A 21,895-nucleotide genomic window follows, 5' to 3' on the forward strand; every position below is an offset into this window, starting at 1 on the left:
AGAAAACACCTTACAGCTGGATCTCATGGAGGCGTTTACTCAATTGAGGCTCCTTACTCTCTGATGATTCTCGCTTGTGTCAAGTTGACACACAAAACCAGCCAGTACATGGAGTCCAGGGAGGATATTGTGGGGTTTTGAACGAGATGCCCCCTATAGTCTCAGGGTTTCAAATGTTTGGTGTCCAGTTGGTAATGCTGTTTGGGAAATTTAGGAGGTATGGTCTTGTTGAAGGAAGTATGTCAATGCAGACAGGATTTGAGGTTTTTTGAGGTTTCAAAGTCCTGCTCCATTCCTAGTTAACTCTCTCTTCTTCCTGTTTGAGGTCGAGATATGAGGTTTGAGATGTGAGCATTCAGCTGTTCCTGCCACCATGTCTGATTGCTACCATGTTTACCCAGAGTGATGGACTCTTAACCCTCTGAAACTGCAAATGCAAAACAAACCTTTCCTTGTGTAAGTAACCCTGGTCATAGCAATAGAAAAGTAACTAACACAGTCATAGTACTGTTATCTAGGAGAAAAGTAACTAACACAGTCATAGTACTGTTATCTAGGAGATTGTCCATAAAATATAGTCTAACATTGATAAATAATTAGACACTATGCTTGTAACTTATTCTCAAATGGTTCTTGGGGGAAGAAAGTTCGTTGAACTGTTTTCTCAACTCTTCTGAAAGATAGAAATGTGCACATAGTTAAGTCACCCTCACCTATGGTGCCTAAAATTCCACAGTCCGTGGGCATTACTTGGCTTTCTCATCAAGACAGAGAAATATGTTCTCTAACTTCCTTTCTTTTTCTTTCTTTCTTTCCTTCCTTCCTTCTTCTCCTTTTCCCTCCTTTTAATTTGAGACAAGATCTCTCTATACAACGCTTGCTGACCTTAAACTTGTAGCAAGGCTCCTGTCTCTGCCTTGGGAGTTCTGGGAGTGAGGTGTGCACCACCTCACCCAATAAGACTCATCTTTTGAAACTCCTTAAAGAGACTATCATCTTCTGTAACTCACAATTCATCATCCGCTCACTCAGAAGAGATTAGCCTGATCCACTCCATAAGGATAACAGTCCCTGTTGTGTCAGGAACTATTCTAGGCAGTCAGGATATGTAGGCATACAAAATTATCTATGCTCCTAAAGCCTTTTGGGCTTTCTATCTATCAAAGGAGACAAAGTAATTCAAACTCACAGGAACATCCATAAAATTCTAATTGTGACAAAGAGGAAGAAATAGTTGCTGCTGCAGTACATAACTGGCCTAGCTATTTGTCGTCAGCCTTGAGGATTAAAGGGCCAATGGGCTGTTATGTTGACTCTTTAATAGTTCACAATGCAACGAAGGGGGAGCACTTAAAAACAGCTTTATTGTGATGTTATAAATCTGTTAAGTGTGATGTAAAATATAGTGAGAGGTCCAAAAGAGCCTGAGCCTCATCTAAAGGTGAGATCCTGGAATACACGCAATGAGATCCAGACCTTGAAAACTGAGGAAGCAAAGAAGCATGTCCTCACCTAAGAGAGGTGTCTGAGCAACAGCACTAGGGACATGGGTGGGAAACAAGGCCCACAGGAGACAGGAGAATATTATGGGATATTTGCACCCTGTGTGAAGGAGTATTCCTGTGGCTGGTGTAATAGAAACCTGAACGGCCAATAGTTAGGCAAGACGTATAGGCAGGATTTCCAGGGAAAGGAAGGAAGAGGAGGAGGAATGTAGACTTACAGGAGATGCCAGGAGACAGGGAGGGGAAACAGGAAGTACAGATGGAAAAGAGGTGACGCTCATGACAGAACATAGATTAATAGAAATGGGCTAATGTAAGTTATAAGAGCTAGTTAGGACCAAGTCTAAGGTATAGGTCAAGCTTTCATAATTAATAAGCCAGCTCCCATGTCATTATTTGGGAGCTGGCTGGCTAGACAGAGAAAGACTCATTACTGGAGAACTTGGTAATATACTTACCCCATGGACAGACAGAATACATCAAAACCAGGTTAAGTTTGGACTGAGGATATAAATGTTGCCCTTTTCCCAGGGCAATATAGAGCTACTGTAAGTTTGTAAACAATATAGTCCATTGATACTTGTTGATTTGTAAGGTATCTACACTAGTTGAAAGAATTGAGATTCTAAATGCTAAAGAATGAATGAATGAATATGGATGGATGGATGGATGGATGGATGGATGGATGGATGGATGAACACATGAGCAAACCCTTGTACTGATGGAGATAACTATTGAATAGAGTACTAAGAGAAGTACAGATGCAATCTAGGATTGACTCTTGATCTGGCCATTCTAACTGAAATGACACACCCTAATGTCCTAATACTCACTGTCAAGCCACAATCAACTAAAATTGCCAGATTCACACACAGAGTTCTAGTGTAAGCCTTAGGTGGTTACTCTTGATTGTCAGTTTGATTGGTTGAGAGACAACCTCCAACCTCCAAGTGTCTTGAAAGCGGATTAGGTCATAAGGACTCTGACCCAATGACATTTATCTCCTGAGGCTTTACAGTGTGATAGCATCAGGGAGATAACAAAAATAAGGAAACAGACATATTTGGACAAAGCAGGTTATGGTATCCTTGGAGGCTATCGTTTGCCTGGGCCATTTCCTGAATTTCTCTCTCTGCTTCCTGTGTGCCATGAGGTGAATACTTTCCCCACCCACAGGCTCCCAGCCACCATGACATTCTGCCTCTCAATGAGACCAGAAAAACAGAGTAAAGTAAACACAGACTCTGAAGCCTTGAACCAAAACAAACAAGTTTTCCTTTAAGTGCAGTCAGGTACCTGGTCACAGACAATGAAGGCTAACTAATGTGAGCCCCGAGAGAGCCTCCCAGGCCTCCACAAACCTTCAATAAAATGCCAACCTCCATGGGAAATAGGATGTTCAAATCTCTGTGTCATTTGCAGAAAGAGAAGTATTTGATAACTGTAAGAACAGGGAAAGGTATACCAAAATACATTAATTCACAAAATGATTAGAAGTCTATGTTACATTTGACAAGATCTCAATTCAAACTAAGGAAAGGGGAAATGCATAGGATTATGTAACTAAGGCACAATCTGACCAAGGGGATTCACACAGAATCACAGGAACGCTGTAGCTCTCCCACTCCAATCTCTCTTGTTTTTTCTCCCCCTTCTGGAATCCATGTCCCCCTGTCTTCACGGTGGCAGATCCCAGCAGAAGTACACACCCAGGTCTCACATACTCAGGATTTTCAGCAGTAAGCATCTTCCCCCCATAGTTTTGGCAGAGGAGTTCTGAGAAAGCTTAGTAAACTAGAATGGATCGAGAGCACATCCATAAACCAATTGTGGTGTTTTGTGGTACAGGCTAGTGTAACTGGCATATCTGAGCCAGTGTCTCTCGATGTCTGAATTGTTCTCCCACAGAACATGTTCTGTTTCCAAGAGAAACAGGGTGGTGTGCTGCCAAGCAAACAGGAACAACACACATGGTGGATCTGGCCCACTGGCCAATGCCTCCCTGTTCCTATTCCTTTGAAGTGTTTCTTCCTGAATTCTAGAGGCTGGAAGTTGAAAGCCACATAGCACAGACTCTCCTCCACACACATTCTAGCAGGGTGGCTTTTACCCACGGACATGTTTGACAACTACTTGACACTGCTGTAGCAAGGAGGCATTTACGAGAGCCTTGTGGATAAGCAAAGCTTAATTGACAACCGAGTTCAGATATCTAAGGTGCTGGTAAAATTCATAGCCAAACGTCCGAAGAGGTGGATCAGCGGGTCAAGTGCTTGCTTGAGACTAGTGTTTGGTTCCTTGGTACCCACATAAATGCAAGGCAGATGTGGAGGCCTGTCTGTAAACCCATCACCTGAGACATGACGACATGGGATCCCCAAATCAAGATGTCTTTCTTCAGTAGCTGAATCAATGAGCTCTGAGTTCAAGTCAATGCTTTGCCTCAATGTGATATGAGGCAGAGAGTGAGAAACAAAGGAAGACAGCCTATGGCCTCCACACATTCACACACACACACACACACACACACAGAGAGAGAGAGAGAGAGAGAGAGAGAGAGAGAGAGAGAGAGAGAGAGAGAGAGAGAGAGAGAGAGAGAGAGAGACTTAACTCGGGGCCAAGGCAATGGAATCTCACAGCCGAAAACTGCAGTAGTAGCTTTAAGTCATTAATATAGCTGCACCATGACAGTTTCAGACACATTCCATGGGAGCCCAGCACCCACAGCCTGTTTCTCTCATCCTATCAAAGTGTCTCTGTGTCCTAAATCCATTTCTGTGTTATCAGTACTAAGGCCTAACTTTCCCACTACAGTTCCTGAACTACAGTCTGTGAATAAAACCACGTCCTGAATTCCCTGTCGTGGAATCTGGCTCAGTGGAGTCACTCCAGGCCGCCCATGAACTTGCCCCATCTGTGCTGATCCTGGGCACTTTGGAGAGTTCGGGTTCTCACAGTCACACCTTACAGTTCAACGATTCTGTTACTCTCATCTGATCTGCTGTCACATCAATCTCAACCATATCAAGTTTAATTATTGTTGCTTTCCATTTCCTGATTCTAGTTTGTTCTTTTAAAATATGCCATATCCTTTTCCCAATTTCCTGTCAATGTATTGAGTTTTCTATGTAAGATGACTTGAGCCGCATGCATTCTGCTTTGCTATCATCTGGGTGGAGCCTATCTATCCTCTGTGGTTCTGTCTGTATACAACCCTATGTTGGCTCCCCGTCTGCCTGGTTGTGAGTTGTTCACCTACAAATACATTTAGAAAAGTGTTTCTATGAATAATTTGAGATATTGCCTCTTCTAAGAGGAATTTGCATTTCATCAGTCAACTACAAGTTTATCTATCATCTAAGCCAGGTGTTCTGTGGGGTCAGAACATTTACAATTGCCGTATTTTCAATTTCAAATAATTGAGTTTATCAAGCACATAACAAGCAGAATTAAAATGGAAGATAGAAACGGCAGGATAATAGCAAAACATCATCCTATCAGGCACTTACCACATAGGGCAGGGACAACCAGAGTAGCCTGATTTGAGAAAGCAAGCAACAGTAACATGAAATCAGATCCTACAATGTCCAGCAGAAATCATCTTGGAAGCTTCATGGAGACAGCCAGCTGCAGTTTCCAGGTAAGAGATTCTTCTCCATGGACAAGCTTCCCACTCCAACTGCAGGCATCATTATGCTGTGGGGTCAACAACAGTAACCTCTGTTGGAAATGGCTTAGCTTCTAGCTGCTCTAATGTGTACAATATTTTTACTTGTGGATTCTTGGGTTCTTCTCTTCTCTCCTTGTCACAGGGACAGGGGGACCAGCCTGTCCCCAGACAAGAGTTCCTGGATAATGCTTTGAGATAAACATGCCATGGTCTAAAAGGGAGAGTCTGTCCCACTTCTAGAGCCAGAGTCTCAATAACTAAACCACACACATACACAACCATCCAGGGATGTGTTCTATCAAGAAACACCCAGACAATTCAACGTGGGTTTCCAATTATCAGTGCCTTTACATTTTCATGTGGGGGGCAGGCAGGGTGTGTGTGTGTGTGTGTGTGTGAGAGAGAGAGAGAGAGAGAGAGAGAGAGAGAGAGAGAGAGAGAGAGAGAGAGAGAAACTGTGTGTGTCTGAGTGTCTGTGTGTGTGTGTACATGTGCATGTGATGATTGATGCATGTGCCTGTGTGTGCACCTGTATGTGAAGGACAGAGGTTAATGAAAGTGTCCTTCCTCCCCCTTATTATCTGAGACACTCTCTCACTGAACCTGAAGCTCACTAATTCAGCTCCAGTAGCTTGCTAGCAAGCCCACATGATCTTCTTACCTCCAGTGTTAGGATTACAGATGCACACAGCAGTGACTGACTTCTGATACGGGTTCTGTGAATCTGAACCCTGGCCCTTAGGCTTGTGTAGTACCTTAGAGGGCCAAGGTTTGTGTTTACCCAGAACCTTAATGATTCCTGAACTCCAATTTCTTTTTTTTTTTTTTTTTGGTTTTTACGAGACAGGGTTTCTCTGTATTGTTTTGGAGGCTATCGGTCCAGCCCAGCCTTGAACTCACAGAGATCCGCCTACCTCTGCCTCCCAAGTGCTGGGATTAAAGGTGTGCGCCACCACCGCCCGGCCTGAACTCCAATTTCTATTCCCCAGTAGATGCTGAAAGCAGTGGTCCCCCTTTCTAGCAGGCTGTTGAAAGCTGTGCTACCCTGCCTAGAATCAACAAGTTCCCCTAGAGAAAGTGCTATGGAATCCAGTCTCTTGTCTCTGCATTGCACTTCTCTTCTCTACATCTTAGCTCTTCACAACCCTGCTAGCTCCTAAAAGCCTTAGTTTATAGAGACGTGTTACATAAATACAATTCTGTGACACTCTGAGTGTCAACTGAGGGAAAGTCATTCCAAATGACAAATTCTGCCACCATCCAGGACATTTTTCTTTTCTTAAATGCAGAAGAAGCTTTTCAAATCCATTCTAACCCATATTACACAGAAAAACAACAAAGGAATTAGACACTTTAATAGGAAGCTTCAACAAATAAATCCACGGAGGTGGGTGGAATCAGCCTGCAGACCCAAGAGCTGGGACTAACTTAATGACCAAAAACTTTGGTCTTACTACGAAAACAAAAACAGAGCAAATAAACAAACAGGGACACACTCTCCTATGGAGAAACAGTCTTATACAAGACAGTTAAGCAAGCCCTCTCACAAGGAGAGGGCTTCAGGAACAACTTCGATGCTGACAGCAGCTCTGCTTGCTGTTTTCTCTCCCCCAGACAACATACTAGAGATTCTGAATGATTCTCCAAGGTAGCTTAGCTTTGCTTTGGTTAGGAGTTTGTTTTTGCAAGGGGACATATTTTGTTTTCTGTTGACAAGGTAGAGACAAATATCTCAGAGGAAAGTTATGCCTTCTCAAAGACTAGAACTCAACACAAGTAAGAGCTTGACCAAACATGTTTACAATGGACTTAAATTTTAAAATATGATAGCATCCTCCCTGCCTGTGACCCTGGCATTTGGCATGAAATGGTGCTGAAGACAACGCTGAATGACTTCCCATACCTGCCAAGTGTCAAAGCAGAATGAGCCAGGGCTTTTCAATCGTCACCTGAGAGGTCATTTGCTCCTAATCTAAGACCCAGGGAATCGTAGAGCTTCAAGCCAGGTGAGAATTAAAAAAAAAATATTTTAAAAATCATGAAATAGCATGAGGGAAGGCTCCGATTTTGCTTTTGGAGGTTTATAAAAAAAATCCATTATATTCTAAAATAAATGGAGTGCCTCAAGGCTGTTCCTCTGATAGATAAATTCACTGTTGCTGAGAAATCACAGAGAATGGTTTCTGTGAAATGCTAAAGGCTGTGGGTTTGGTTGTATTTATTAAGCAGCCAAGGATAAAATATTGATTGCAGTGTTTCAGAAATCATAGAGAATTATCCATAGAAGGAAATGACTTTGAACAGCTGGAAGTAGAGCTCAAAAAAGTGACCATTACAGTTACATAGAAAAACTATTGGTTGTTGTTAATTGCAGGTCATAAATTAGTGACAGGGAAATTCTCTACAAATCCATGAGAAAAGCTGAAAGGCTGATAAATTAGCAATCATATACCACAAATGTCTGGAAAGATAAGAATCTGAGCCTGTGAAGGTTAGCTTTTCCATATGGATTTCTGCAGTAGACAAAAGATTTTCTCTGAAAAAATAAAATAATTGATATTTAATGAAAAGTCTTGTCAATTGTCGGTTGAAGGAGTCTGGGAAATTTTTGGAATTTTAACAGCAACTTGCTCTTGTCTGAAATGGGACAAAGGCTGGTGACCATCTTCATGCACAGGCATTTTACAGGATTAGGTATAGAACGAGTTCTTCATATTCATAACCCAAGACTTTCATGGATATATATTGATTTTGTTGTTGGTTGTTTGGTTGTTCGTTTGGTTGATTGGTTTGGTTTGGTTTTCAAGACAGGGTTTCTCAGTGTAACAGCCCTGGCTGGCCTGGAATTCACTCTGTAGACCAGGCTGGCTTTAAACTCACAGAGACCTGCCTGCCTCTGCCTCCTGAGTTCTGGCATTGAAGGCATGTGCCACCACCACCACCCGGCTGGGCCTACATTGTTATTGGTGATTTTACCATTTTATCGTCAAATTTTGCTGTACTGAAACCAGAGAACAAGTGACAAAATGAAATGGTCACCAAGAAAACATGCCAGTCGAGGAGGACAGAAATACAGCATTTTAGGAGATTTGGGACACCACGATAAACAATTCTGAAATTAGGATGCTTCACATGTGACCGGGACAGTGTGTACTGTACACTGTTTCACATGTGACCAGGACAGTGTGTGTGTACTGCATACAACAACAGTCAGAACTTACATTGTGGAAGTCAGAATCTGAGGGTGCTTCTGCTCTCACACTTGCTTGTAAGAATCACCTTCATTGAACTGACACTGAGTTCTGTGTGCAAGTAACTGTCTGGATTCTCCTTCCGCCTCTCATAAATGTCCATCTCAGTAGCCTTTGCGTGGTTGTCCACATCTGCCCATTTCTGGATCTATGTTGTTCTCAGGGATCCTCATGGCTTATTCTGCTGGACACCATGAACTCACCAGGTCCCCTTCACTCCCACGTGACCTTAGTTTGGCTTAAGCTGACCGGAGTTTTATTGCTGTGTGTGTCACTCAGAAGTCAAGGAACACGTGGTCTCTGGCACAGTGGAATTCAGCTGCTGAAATGGTTGCTATAGGGGATCTAGTTTTGTGTCTCAACTCTATTTTCCAAGGTACTGGGGAATCTACCTTACAGTAGCAAGTTGCCTACCAGAGGCTAGCAATGCCAGTGAGAAAGAGGCCCGAATCTTGCTAAACTGACATAGGTCCCTCATCTACCATGGAACCAATCACTTCACCAAGGCAACAGAACACACACTCGACTAGAGGGCTCTATGATATGTCCATTCCTGATATTAGAAATTCAAATTAACAGTGTGAGAGAGATTAGTGATTTCCCCCTTTCCAGAAAAGAAATGTGTTCTGTTAACAAAATGAATGCTAAGAAAACAAAATTATAGTACTGCATATACCGGTTCTAACCTGTGCTGCCCAATCCACCTCTCCTACTCATATATATATATATATATATATATATATATATATATATATACATATATATATTCTCTTCAGTGAAGCCAGAGGGTCTCCTTCCTCACCTCCACCCTTCCTAAGAGTGAATGACTGCCCCGCCCCCTCCCCCCACACCCATCCTATGAGGCTCTGTGGTCAGTTCCTGCAAGAGATTTTTCCCTGATTACCCACAACATTGTAAGTTCAGGCAGAATTAGAAGCCATCAATAATCCTGCAGTTCCTTTTGGTTGTTCCTGTCATTGTGCTGATATTTGTACAGCAGTCTTCATTCCTAGAGTAAGCGTCTGTTGACTCAGTCCCCCGAGTCTATAAAATTAGTGTAGTTCTTGGTGTCTAGTCTTTATTAACTGAATTTGTGAATGAAATTGACCCAAAAATTCAGAGAGGGAAAGAGGGAGAGAATTCAGAATAGTTAACCAATCAGAACGACTCTAGATACAGTTATCGAGTGGAGGTAGTGGCCTAGAAGAATGTTGCAAGGACTAAGCATAGTTCCTCCAGCTACTGGGACGAGAGGAGCTCCCAGGTGCCATGGAGAGCAAAAGCATCAAGAGGCAGCAGGTACCTTTTATGTGCAAATGGAACTGTTCAGTAGTTCATCATCTGCTACAGATATTCTGCTGTGCACTTGATAATTTCCCAGCATATACATATTCACATGCATTGAAATGTATATATTTGATATGTGCATTTCATATGTGAAATAAAGGTTTGCATCAGTTGGCCATTCTTACAGTCTCTTATAGAAAAACTTCAGTAGTATCCAGGAAGTTTGCCTTTGGTTGGAAAAACGCAAAATCCATGATGCTCCCCTTCCACAGCATCCGCTCTGGCTTCAGATACCAGACCCAGAGTAGATATAGCATCCATGATGATATAAGTTCCCATGACAATGTGCATCTCTTGTATGCAGTCTAATGATATGCACACCGCCCCCAGACTCTCTCCATTTCCCCAGAAGAGCAAACATTGGACATCTCCGGAGAGCTTAAGGCAACAAGGGTTGGAGAAAGATCTAGAGAAGCTATTTCTGTATTCACAAAGGAAGCAGCAGTGGCCAGGTCCTGCCAGTAGGTGAATTTACAGCACATAATTCTTTCAGAATGAGATATGCAAATTAAATCAATTAAATCCTGGCTGTGCTCGGCCATTCTAGAGCACACAGGCACTCACGGTCACATTAATTGAAACTGTGCGGGAGTCTTAGATTTGGGGTAATAAGTTATGCCTGAGACCATCAACAGGCAGTGCATTCAGATTCAGGCTGAGTAGGAAGAGCAGATGTTAAATCATTCAAGGAGCCAGCCAGGACTGCATGCCAGAGAAGCCCGCCATGTGGCATTGACTACCAAAGAGGAGTGCAGTGTTCAGTCCATGAGAGAAGCTGCTCTCTCTCCAGACACAAGGATGAGGAAGGGCAGTAGTTAGGGCCTTGACTTATTGCAAAATGAAAGAAACACAGTTTCAGAACAGAACAGGGTCGACCTTAGAACTCAAGCAACTATACACCCACTCCTGGTTGCCTGAGATAGAAACATGAATACATCCTCGATTTCTCCCACCTGACCAGCTCTTTCCCACAGCTAACCTTTCTCTGCCTCCTACTTATGCTCTTAATTCATCAGCCTTCCAGTCCTCGCTGGTCCTATCACCTGAGACCAAAGGCATCTCCTCTCCAGGATGTCTCATATTAGCATTTGCCCGATTCTGCTTTTGTTTACCTCTGAACCACCCTCCTTGTAGAAGCTTTAATGTTCTTTTAAAAAAATTGAATCTGTCCCTCCTTGCCTAAAAATTCAATTGCCTTCGCTTTGCATTTTGAGCAAAATCCCAGTTTTGTATGACTTAAGTAGCAAAGCAAAACAGGCTGCTAGGTGTGGTCTGGGAGCGCACTTGTCCCCTGTGCATCAATTCTACCAAACTGGTCCGAGTCAATGTCCTCTAAGACAGTAAGCCCTTTCTTTCCTTTTCGGACGGTTTGTGATGCTGTACCTTCTTGGGATAGTCTTCCCCATTCATCCCAGCCTCACGCATAATCTCTTTGTGTGGCTAGTCCTTCCTGCCTTATGGTCACACCTTAAATGTGACCTCACTGAGCCCTTTTCTCCCCTCCCCCCAGCTTAAGTGGGTTTTATTAGAAAGGCAGGGAAGGGGGAAGGAAAGAGAAATGAGGTAAAGAGACACAGAGAGAAGACAGAAGAAGAGAGACAGGAAAAGTCCTGTCTGCCCCAGGTGAACAGTGGGAAAGAGAGGAGAGGAAAAGCACGTAGATCCAATGAGCCCTTTTCTAAACGTACTATGTAAAGAACACCCTTTCCTGTTCCAAACCTGAAATACCACTTTCCCCTATAGCAGTGGTTCCCAACCTTCCTAATACTGCAACATTTTAAGACAGTCCCTCATAGTGTGGTGATCCCCAACCATAAAATTATTTTCATTGCTACTTCATCACGGTAATTTTGCTACTATTATGAATCATGGTGTAAATATCTGTGTTTTCCAATGGTCTTAGGCGACCGCTGTCAAAGGGTCGTTCAAACCCCCAAAGGGGTCATGACCCATGGGTTGAGAACTGCTACCCTAGAATAGGGTTTCCTCATCACCAGAAACTGAGAAACAGTAATTCACACCCTGGCATCTCAAGTCTGTCAGTGCCTAGACCATAGCAATGAGAGATTAAACACTCAGAGATCTTCTCCTGCTGGGATCCATTTCCTCTGTCAGCAGGCACACTGCAAAAGGATGGCAAGGACCCACTTGAGTTGATTTGTCTTCAATCTAGTCAACAAGGCGAGGCAATTTAGCCTTGTACATTCTAACTGAGTCTTAATGACCCAACCCAGGGAGATCCCTATTAACATATCAGGGAGATTGGCTGAGAACTTTGATTGCCCCTCTGGAGATCTATTAATCCATGATTTATTAATCTACTAGAGGAAGATTTCGGCAACCCTAGAATGAGGTCATTAATCCTTCAAATATTATTTTTTTCTCTTCCCCCTTCCGGCCCACTTCTTAGAATGACTTCTGAAGATTGTCGCCCCTGAGGTTTTGTTGGCTCATACCCTACCTACCTACCCTTCAGCCTAGATCTCTGGGTATCCAAAGTGCCCTTGACAGAATTGTCACTATACACTTAACTAACTCCTGTACTTCTTAATCTGACTTCATAGATCTTGGCCCTGTAAAGCATTTTAATATGTTTAGTTGTGACTTCACATTTTCTGATTGATTTACCCCTATCAGTGGCATTCATCTTATGCAAACACTCAGTTTATAAATATGCTTGAGAATAATATAACAGACGCTGTCTCTGTCCCTATGAAGAACACAATCCATCATCAAATCGTATTTTGCATGTTTTTAAAATATTTTTTTCAAAAAGCAGAATCTCACCTCTTTCTAAAATGTGCGGTAGTGGCGCATGCCTTTATTCCTAGCACTCAGGAGGCAAAGGCAGGCAGATCTCTGTGAGTTCGAGACCAGCCTGGTCTACAAGAGCTAGTTTCAGGACAACCTCCAAAGCCACAGAGAAACCCTATCTCGAAAAAAACAAGCAAACAAACAAAAATGTGTCTTTCAGACAGATGCAAAGATCCATAACCAAGAACCAGTCCAAACTCTGGGAATCCAGGCGAAGAGAGGGAGGAGGGAACATATGAGCAAGGGAAGTCAAGATCATGATGGAGAAATCTACAGAAACAGCTGAACCAAGCTCATGGAAACTCATGAACTCTAGACCTACAACTGTGGAAACTCCAGGGGACTGAACTAAGCCCTCCATATGTGGGAGACAGTTGTGAAGCTTGAACTATCAGAGGGGCCCCTGGCAGTAGGACCATGAAATAATCTTGGTACATGAGCTAGCTTGTTGGAGCCCATTCCCTATGGTGGGAATGGGCTCAGTCTTAATGTGTGGGAGAGGGGCTTGGCTCTGCCCCAACCTGTTATGCCAGACTATGTTGATTCCTCATGGGAGCCCTTACCTGTGAGGAGGAGTGGACTGGGGATGGGCTAGGGGGGGAGGCGAGGGGGGGCAGGAGGAAGGGTGGGAGGGAGAACTGTGGTTGGAATGCAAAATGAAATTAAAAAATGGAAAAAATAAATAAACTGTGAATCAAAAAAAAAAAGTCTTTCTTGAGCTGGAGAGATAGTTCAGCAGTTAAGAACACTTATTTACTCTTGCAGGGGACCTGGGTTCAGTTCCTAGTACTTTCTGTGTGCTCTTGCACGCACATGCTACACATACAGACATCCAGGAGCACACACATACACATAACAAAAATAATTCCAAGTTGTCTTTCTATGAATTAGTGAAATTGGAGGGTGTGTGTAATAATACAACCAGGATTAGTATTGTTGCACTCTATTTAAAAGGTATGTATCTATCAATGTTAGAGGAGAATGGAAGCATTGCTCTGTAATTTAGCTTTCATTTTTCCTGTTTGCTCCAGGTTTCAATAATACAAAGCCAGTTTCCAGTGTCTGGAGATAGAGTTTCTCAGAAGCCAAGCAGAAACGTGGGATCAATCAAATTCATGAGGTTAAATAATGAAAACTGACGAAGCAGGCACCAGGAACTTTGGGGCAGTGACGTGGGAGAGATGACTCCGTCTGTAAAGTACTTGCCATACAAAAATGAAGAGCTGTTTGTTCCCCTGTCTTATGTAAAGGACACAGCAGAGGCCTGCAATCCCAGCACTGCTGAAGCAAAGACATGTGGACCCCCGGAGCTCAGCATGTCCAAATGGCTGAACTCCAAGTTCAATGACAGACCATGTCTCAAAAAGCGAGGTTAAGAGCAACTAAGAAAAGCGCCCGGTGTCAACCTCTAGCCCCTACATGCTGTGCATAAACATACATTCACAAACATGAACACACACACACACACACACCACATAAAAATAAATAAATAAAAATTGAAAAGGACAATTACGCCTTCAACTGCAGCAGTCACCTGAGTGCTTCTGAGGGACCATAGCTTTGTGGGGCATAAAGTTAGCTTTGGTGTGTGGGGGGATTCTTGGTCAGTCGGGTCTTCTTTTCAGGACACCCTCTTTGCAAGTTCTCAAAACACTGCCTGCTAGCAGCTCACATAGGCATCCCTTACCAATAATTGTTCTTCCATGTCCAAGGGTATTCTTCCTATTAGGGCAGCCTTATCCAATGGCTAGCTGATACATGATACAGAGAATCACTATTATTCCTCAACTGAAGACATCAGTGTAGGTCCACACCAGCCTTGGAGTTTCTTTGGGCGGTCAGGTGTGGCTCCTATGCAAAACTGCAGTTTAAGCTTGCTCTCTGCCTAATTCAGCTTTCTGCACTCCCTTGAAGATATTCCTGAAAGTACTCCCCAGAGAGAGGCTATTTTCAGCCTGTATAGCTTCCCTCAGTTTCACAAAAGGAGTTATACAATAATAGGTGGTCACAGAGACCATAGGGTTGTATCCAAGACAACCAAATACAGTGATGTATGTGCACTGCATGTCCAGGTTCTTTTCTACATTAGGTCATATGCCACCATGCCATTAACAGGCAGTTTACACTTTGTAGCTCTATTTTTAAACCCTTGAGAATTTCTATTAAGTCAGGTTAGTTCTTTCCCTACTAATCTCCTAAGTTGCCAGGTCCCTTAGCGTCATTCATCTGTCTGTCTGTCTGTCTGTCTGTCTATCTATCCATCCATCATCTATCTGTCCTTCTGCCCATTGATCTATTTATTGAGAGCTGCACAGACTGCACAGTTAGCTGCCAGACTTAGTAGCATGTGCACCCAGAACCACCATTAGCAAGCACACCAAGTTCTAAGCACACTCTCGAATGTGGAGAACAGTGTGGTGGCACAGGGATCATTGGCACTAAATGCCTCTACAGATGCTCTTGGCACCTGGGATCCCAGTGGGATGCTCAAAGGCTTGGGCCCTCTCCTCTTCTGATGCCATGTCATTCACAGATATTAGACCTATGTATTGGTCTGAAGGCACTTACTCCTTCCTCCTGCTGTATTAGTTGTTATTTTACAGAGACTTTATCCCACCAAATTACTTGGACATCTGCCTTTATCATTTTCTTCCCAAAGAACCTGGTAAGTCTCTAGAGTGCTCTCTGGGACCCATGAGGAAAAAGTACACACACACACACACACACACACACACACACACACACACACACACACATAATCCCAATGTGAAAATTGGGATCTTGGAAGGACAAGGGGGCATTCTGATTTACTTCTGTATTCTTAGCTCCTAGCAGATAAAATATGCTCATAAATAGTTGCAGAACTAAGAAAAGAAAGGGCAGTAGGACTAGATTGAAAGAGGAAGGGTTAAAGGGCAGAAGTAGTTTTGTTTTATCTCAGCACAAATATGTTCATCCACAGAATGCAGGTATAGTCTGCCTCTTCATGTTTCCCATATAGTAGCCTAGCATGCGCAAGACCCTGGGCTCAATCCCCAGCACCATAAAAAGTACATATGAATAGCTATCTATTAGTGTATGCCAGATGGAGAAATAATGAGCCACATATCTATGGTGTTGACCAAGAATTGAAACACAGAAGCATCTTAGTCTATTATAGGGCAGGTAGCACCCACATTTTGCCCAACACTAATTGATCAGCATTCTGCACATGCTGTGGAATTTGACTAATGTGAAGGGGGATGAGACTCATCACTCAGGTAAATGGACATTGATGTCACTGACTGCCCTCCCAGGATGCTACAGGGAAACGTCCCACTTAATGGCTCATTAGTCATTTTCAGGTATAGCTTGAGCTTTCTCCTCACTAATTAGGTTGACCTTTCTAGGGGCGAAGATTTATACTGTGAATATATTACCTGCTTCAAAAATCATCTGTTTATAAGTGAAATGGTGCTGTGGCACCTAGGGGGATTGGCAGATATAGTGACAGGAGCGCCCCTTCATTTAGAACATCTTCATCACCTTTAAACCATCTAAGGCTTTTAAAAATTGCCCTAACTATTTCAAAACCTTAGGACTTTCTATAAAAACAAACACTGCTACCCAGGGCCTGATTTGAAGTCAACCTTTGAAGGTGTTTTGCTGACTCATCCTTAGGTCAATTTCTGAGTCCCGGAGTAGAAGAATGACCAGTAGCGATGGAGATTGTCTCAGTTCAGTGTCCCTTAGCAACCAAAACTGCACTTTCCTGTTGCCATAACAACTATGGGATGAGCATCAAAGTCATCAAGCTCATTGAATCTCTGTCAGGAAGCAACCCCTCTGACTTCTCCAGCTCCTTTTCTCTGTTTGCTCTCACAGGAGATGGCTTACAGAAAGTGGCATTTGCTTCTCCCATCTGCCTCCCAAGCTTCTCTAGAAAGCAATCTATGAAAATACACAAGATAACCCATAAAGGAGGGAAGACGAAGACCTTGGCTCATACAATGATGTGGTCTTTATAATCTGGCATTTACACGGCACTGCATATATGATGGTTTTCTTCTAAAAGAAAGGAGATGGCCTATACTTCAGGGGAAAGGATTTTGAAATACTGAACACCTTCTTTTTCAATGAGATAGTTTTCATGACTTTTTTGCATTTTCAGAGAATTTCATAAATGAGTACTGTATCTACATCACTGCTACCCCACCCTCTCCCCATCCAATCCCTCCAATATTTCCTACAACTCCCTTTCAAATTCATGGCCTCTTCCTCTTTCATTATTACTATTATACACATATGTAAGTATATATAGTAAAACCTACTGAGCCTGTTTAATGTTGCTCATAGGTGTGTGCACGCAAGTGTGTGTGCACACGTGTGTGCGTGTGTGTGTGCGCAAGCGTGCGCAAGTGGACACGTGTGTATGCCTCTCCACTTGGCATTGGACAACCTATCATGTACCTGGAGAAGACTCACTCTGTCTTTCAACAGTCAGGAATTGCCTGTTGCTATTCCCTTGGTTGCCTACCAGAACTCGAAGGTAAGAACCTATTGCTAGAGATATTTGTCATGATTCTTAGTACACACTTTGCAGTTTCTGAGCAAAGAGGGGAGAGTGAATCTGAAAATCTCCACAGTCCCTTTTTAGTCTGTGAATCTCCACATGTCTTAGTTTGCAAGAGCTGGCTTTCAAGTGGGAAACCAAAGAGAGTCCCAGCTCAGGCTTCCCCAGCAAGTGTGAAACAATCAGCTTCTCCAAACAACGACAAAAGCCAGCTCTTGCTGTGAGCTCTGTGCTCCTTCCGGTGTGTTAGCAGTGGCAGTATGCATGCCGCACTGCTGAAGATGATTATGCAGCAAGGAAGCCTTCCCCATGTGGTCTTTCGGGAATCATAAATAGACAACCTTAAAAATGGATTTCTTCCTCAGACCTCACCAAATTCCAAGGAAATCTGTCTGATATTAGCAGATGCAACATTTGGAGGTGTTAGTCATAGCTATCTTAAGGTAGATAAGTTTCCCAGCAAAACTGACTCTTGACACTTGGAGGAATAAATGATTCTCATTATATTCGGGAAAAAAAACTGCACTCTGCTGAAATGAAAGACAGTTGATCACGTAATGCGGGGAGCAAGGTGTACCAGGGAAATTTCATTGTAGGGCATGCCCATACAATCATTAATTTAATACTGGCCTTTTTTTTTTTTTGGTTGATGTTTTTATGGAGTCATGTGGTTTCCTGTTTTGCCAAAAAACAACGCCAGTTCAGGTGGTATTTTCAAGCATCTGCTCCCTTCCTGGTTCTATTGACCAACCCATCCATACACGAAAGACTAAATGTATGCACATGGTCGTCTTCCCTTCCCCAGGACACACATCTTCAAGAAGTTCTACTGCAAAGTCTATCCAAGAAGATCATTCCCATAGATGAAAAGTTTCCTGGGAAGAAGAGGGCACTGAAGGCGGAAAGGCTCCCCGCATTGGTATTTCTCAAGGGAGAAAAGTGGCTCCTCACAGAGAAGCAAGATACCTGCAACTTGTCGCCCCCCCACCTCCTGCAGGCACTGGGATCTAAGCAGTATCTTCAGAGATAGGAGATGACAGCTGAGCAACAAAAAAATTAATTTCTTTTAAAAGTACTAATCAAAAACAGAACCTGGCACATAGTGGACACTTCATGAATTCTCTAAAAGGAATTCATGAATCCTAACAGCAGCAGTTAACATAGCTGCCCCACAGAAGAATTCAATCAAATTCGTCTGCTTATGGGCGAGCCATGCAATTTATGTCTCATGTGTGTCACTGAGAAGGCATTTATGTCTGTCAGGCTCTGCTGTGCACTCCTACTGACACAATAGATCTACAGGCAGAAATTCTCCCACCTTCATTTTACAGGTAAAGAAACAAAACCAGACATTAATAACAAGCTAGAAACTATGTAGGGAAATGACTATGGTATTGGGGAATATGGTGATTTGAACCCAAATGCCCCCCCATATGCTCATATGCTTGAATGCTAGTCACCAGGGAGTAGCACTATTTGAAAGGATTAAGTGGTGTGGCCTTGTTGGAGGAAGTGTGACACTGGATCCCAGCCCATGCCAAGCCCAGTGTCTCCCTCTCTGCCTATGAATCAGGACGTAGCTCTCAACTACTTCTCCAGTACCATGTCTGCCATGCTTCTGACCATGATGACAAGGGACTAACCCTCTGAAACTATAAGCAAGTTCCCAGTTAAATGAGTTCTTTCATAAGTGTTGCTTTGGTCATGGTATCTCTTCCCAGCAATAGAGTACTGACTACGGGATTATATTCAGTCCTTTTAGTTCCTAGCCCAGTGGCTTTACTCTAAGGTGGAAATTTTCTCCAAGAGGGATATTAACTTAGAATTATTCATTTAGAAAATTCAGTTAGGAAGTTAGAATTCCTGGCTGGAGTTGAGAAAAATCAACTAGACTTATGAAGGATGTCCTTCTGTATATATGTTTCTATTATTGCCTGATGAATAAAACACTGTTTGACCAATAGCCAGAATAGCCAGGCAGGAAGCTAAGTGGGGCTATGAGAGGAAGGAGGAAGGCAGAGAGAAGCTAAGGGAGCAGAGATGCCACGTTGCCAAAGGGGTATCATGGTAGGGCATTACCGGGTAAGGCATAGCCTTGTGGCAATACATAGATTAATAGAGATGGGTTAAATAATTAAGAGAGAGCTAACCAGTAAGAAGCCCTAGCCATCAGCCAACAGTTTAATAATTAATATAAGTCTTTGTGTGCTTATTTGGGGCTGAAACAGCTGTGGGACTTGGAGGGACAGAAAACCTCCATCTTCACTGGACCACCTTTGGGAAGGAGGATGCACTGACTGATATGGAGGGCTCAATGTCAGTGAGTAGGTGGAAGATGAGGGTTGGGAATAGAAGTGTCTGAGATCAAATTGCTCAAGGTAGAAAGCACAGCAATGTTCTCCCTTAGTCATATAATAATACTGTTCTTGTCATTGTCATTGCCACCAACTGCCATGTGAATTTTTTCAGACATCTAAGACAATGTGTTATCACTAATTCAAGATTTAAAGTCTGGGAAATCATATCTGATTGACTGAGTCCAAGTTCCAGATCCTTCTCCTAGCTTAAAAGTTCCCATGACAGCAAGTAGCTCAGTTCCAATAAAATTCTCAAGGATGGGGCCTGGGAGATAGCTTAGAGGGTAAGGGTACTTGCCACCAGAGTTCAATCCCTGGAGCTGACATAGTAGGAAAGGGCCAACTTTCATAACCCTTTGCTTTCTAAGGTTAAATATTAGCATGTTTTCTGGAGAATTGCTCCTTTTCCATTGGGTATGGGTTACCAGCATTCTTGACCCACCCCCTGAGAGTGTGGATGACTTCCCTTCACTATAATAACCCAAAGCTTGTGAAGTTCATGGAGATGTATTTAGGAATGAAGAAACCTTCAGTTTGTCACCATGGATCTCACCTGGTAACCCAAGGAGCCCTGGATTTCACCAAACTATTAGTTCTTGGCTTCAGAAATGCTTATAAGACCTAGAGCTATTCTAGGTAATCACAATTAGTACCCCAAACACCATCTGAGGCTGGGAGAGGGGAAAACCAATTCATGTGTTCTTAGATCATATGGTTCACCTGCACCTTCCTGGCCCTGACCAGGACCCAGGGAATTTACATAATCCCTCTTGTCAGAAACAGATAGCCTGGTAATGGGAATGTTACACAAACTGGTGCATGCTATTAAAGTCCTCTGATGGAAGCTGAGAAAAAGATACTCAGATGGCACACCTGTGAGGATTCTGTCCTGCGCTAGTGGCCACCTATTCGCCACACAAGGTAATGGACTGCCTTAAAATGCTGACAATGGGGCAAAACTTACCTAAGAGATGGAAGACAGATCTTAATCATCGCTGCTGTATTATGGAACTGCAGACATTCCTGCACCCATTACTGATTCCATACACCTGAAGTTTTAGCTATATATGTCAGTAATCACTTTTTCATGATAAAGCCAGCTTGAGTTATATTTCTGTCTTCATTCATTCTCTGCAAACATTCAAATGATAAAACCATTCAGCAAATATGTACCAAGTACTAAGTGCCTAGCTCTTCGATAGAATCCTAGCAATGACAAAATGTAAAAAGCAGGCATGGATCTGGGTCTGGGGAAAGATGATAGTCAGACAACTACACAAAGAGGCACAGTGCTATTAGACTGCAGCAGAGGCTTCCAAACCCTGCAGTGCTGTGACACTGTGCAAAGGTCTCCAAAGCCTGAGTGCTGTGACACTGCAGCAAAGGTCTCTCTCCACCACCCTGCAGCGCCGTGACACTGCACCTATGGCCTTCCCCATCCTGGGACAACAGACAGGTATGAAATATCTGCAGTGAGAAATAATGCTTATGTCCGAGAACTTTAGTAGCGGTCTCCAGGAGAAACCAAGGAAATGGGGGTGGGCCAGCTAGGTTAGATGGCTCCATGCCGTGCCTACTTGAACATCCTCCTCTCCAAGGCTCCCAGACATAGACCAAGAACACAGTTAAGAATGAAAAATGTCCAGTCTTCTAGAACAAGGAACACAGCCAAACTCCAAACAAAGACATTGTAGAGAGCAAGTCCTTAGTGAACTCAAATCAGGTCAGCTTGTTCCCATCAAAGGATTTCACGAGCATCTGCACATGTCAGTGAACCACCAGAGCTGGGGGAGGCTGAAGGAGAACCATGAAGCATCTTCATTGTTTGTACAGAAGGAACAGGAGGAATCATTTGTTCAAGGGCACAGATGAAACAGGCAAATCATGCTCAAGGACATGATTCTCGACAGACGCAAAAGAGGTGCCTGACTTAGGAAAGCATTCCACATGACACAAAGCAAATATTAACAAGAATTTGGCTGAGACAGATGCACCAGAGACTGAACGGTATTGAGAGAATTTGTGGCTTGAAAATCTCTCTTCATCTAGAGGGAAGATACACACCAACAGGGATCAAAAGCAGTAGTTCTTAGGCCTCAAAGTTCAGAACTCAGACACAACAGTGTAGGCATGGCCACTTGCTGTCTTGAAGGGAAGAGGCTCCAGGTCACTGCTTTACCTTTTTGTGTACCTATTTGTGTGATTGGAACAACAACCCTCATGATTGATTATGAAACAAGTGTTTTGTTCATTGAGCCATACCCCAACTCCTTGGAACATTTCTTTAACAAGAGACAATAATACCTCCTGCTTTAGGGGATATTTGTAAGGAGCTAATAATTGGAACAACTTTGTGTTTTCTGGTATGAGCTAAACATTCAATGATTCTTAGCTACTGT

General features: G+C 43.1%; 1 long non-coding RNA gene across 1 annotated transcript; it reads left to right on the plus strand.

The window, feature by feature from the left end:
* The first annotated feature begins 110 nt into the window (after positions 1-110).
* On the plus strand, positions 111-14,036 carry LOC110341054. The gene is made up of 3 exons (XR_002382937.2): positions 111-217; positions 326-456; positions 13,619-14,036. It is a non-coding gene; the product is annotated as an uncharacterized LOC110341054 (long non-coding RNA).
* Positions 14,037-21,895: the final 7,859 nt, after the last annotated feature.

Source organism: Mesocricetus auratus, unplaced genomic scaffold (genome assembly GCF_017639785.1).
Source record: "Mesocricetus auratus isolate SY011 unplaced genomic scaffold, BCM_Maur_2.0 Super-Scaffold_100676, whole genome shotgun sequence".
Taxonomy (NCBI): domain Eukaryota; kingdom Metazoa; phylum Chordata; class Mammalia; order Rodentia; family Cricetidae; genus Mesocricetus; species Mesocricetus auratus.